Source organism: Anoplopoma fimbria, chromosome 6 (genome assembly GCF_027596085.1).
Source record: "Anoplopoma fimbria isolate UVic2021 breed Golden Eagle Sablefish chromosome 6, Afim_UVic_2022, whole genome shotgun sequence".
Lineage (NCBI taxonomy): Eukaryota > Metazoa > Chordata > Actinopteri > Perciformes > Anoplopomatidae > Anoplopoma > Anoplopoma fimbria.
The window spans coordinates 22,866,361-22,867,487 of NC_072454.1; the positions used below are offsets into that span (position 1 = coordinate 22,866,361).

Consider the following 1,127-nt stretch of genomic DNA (forward strand, 5'->3'; position numbering starts at 1 on the left):
TATAACGTTTACCTACCCTATGTGTTTCATCCAGTGACTCTTTTATCCAGTGGGAAGCGAAAGAACAAATAAGACCTGTTGTTTGTGTGGATACATACCAGTATTAAACACACAGGCGTCGTAGCTTCATCGAGAGACGTCACTTACATTCATTTTTGGTGTGTAGTCTTTCTAATTACATTTTTTTCCGCAATTGCCTTTGACATCCATCCATCCATCCATCTTCCGTAACCGCTTATCCAGTTAAGGGTCGCGGGGGTGCTGGAGCCGATCCCAGCTGTCAATGGGCGAAGGCAGGGTACACCCTGGACAGGTCGCCAGCCTGTCACAGGGCAGACATATATAGACAGACAACCATTCACACTCACATTCACACCTACAGGCAATTTCAGAGTCATCAATTAACCTAAGCTGCATGTCTTTGGACTGTGGGAGGAAGCCGGAGAACCCGGAGAGAACCCACGCTGACACGGGGAGAACATGCAAACTCCACACAGAAGGTTGTCTGGCCCGGGAATTGAACCCGGGCCCCTCTTGCTGTGAGGCGACAGTGCTAACCACTACACCACCGTGCAGCCCGACAAAAATCTTTGCGTTGGCCGGGAATCGAACCCGGGTCAACTGCTTGGAAGGCAGCTATGCTCACCACTATACCACCAACGCTGGATAGCATCATGGCACAATTCACGAAATTTGCAGTTTGTCACAGTACCATGTAGTTCTATGTGAAACCGCTCAGTGAACTACAACCCTCATCTCGCAAAATGTCAACATAGCCATTACCTTGACCTTGGTTTGCTAGCTAGCTAAGTAACTTAGCTGTGTTCCACGCACAAAGATAACATTATCTTACCAAATGTGTTTTATCCAGTGACTCTTTTTATCAGCCCGGGAAGTGAGTAAACGAGCAAGACCCGCCGTTCGTGAAAGTACATCCTGAGTATGAAACATATGGCTATCGTAGCTTCATCGAGATACATAACTTACTTTTGGGTATTCAGTCTCCATTGATAACATATTTTCACAGTTTATTCAAGAGTTTTATGATAAAATGAGACTTTCTTGAAGTGCACTGCAAACAGGATCCAAAAATGTTATGTCTCTCGCCGTTGACTATCAAAAATATT

At 45.5% G+C, this 1,127-nt stretch overlaps 1 non-coding gene across 1 annotated transcript; it reads right to left on the reverse strand.

The window, feature by feature from the left end:
* Positions 1 to 591: 591 nt before the first annotated feature.
* On the reverse strand, positions 592 to 663 carry trnag-ucc (transfer RNA glycine (anticodon UCC)). The gene has a single exon. It is a non-coding gene; the product is annotated as a tRNA-Gly (tRNA).
* Positions 664 to 1,127: the final 464 nt, after the last annotated feature.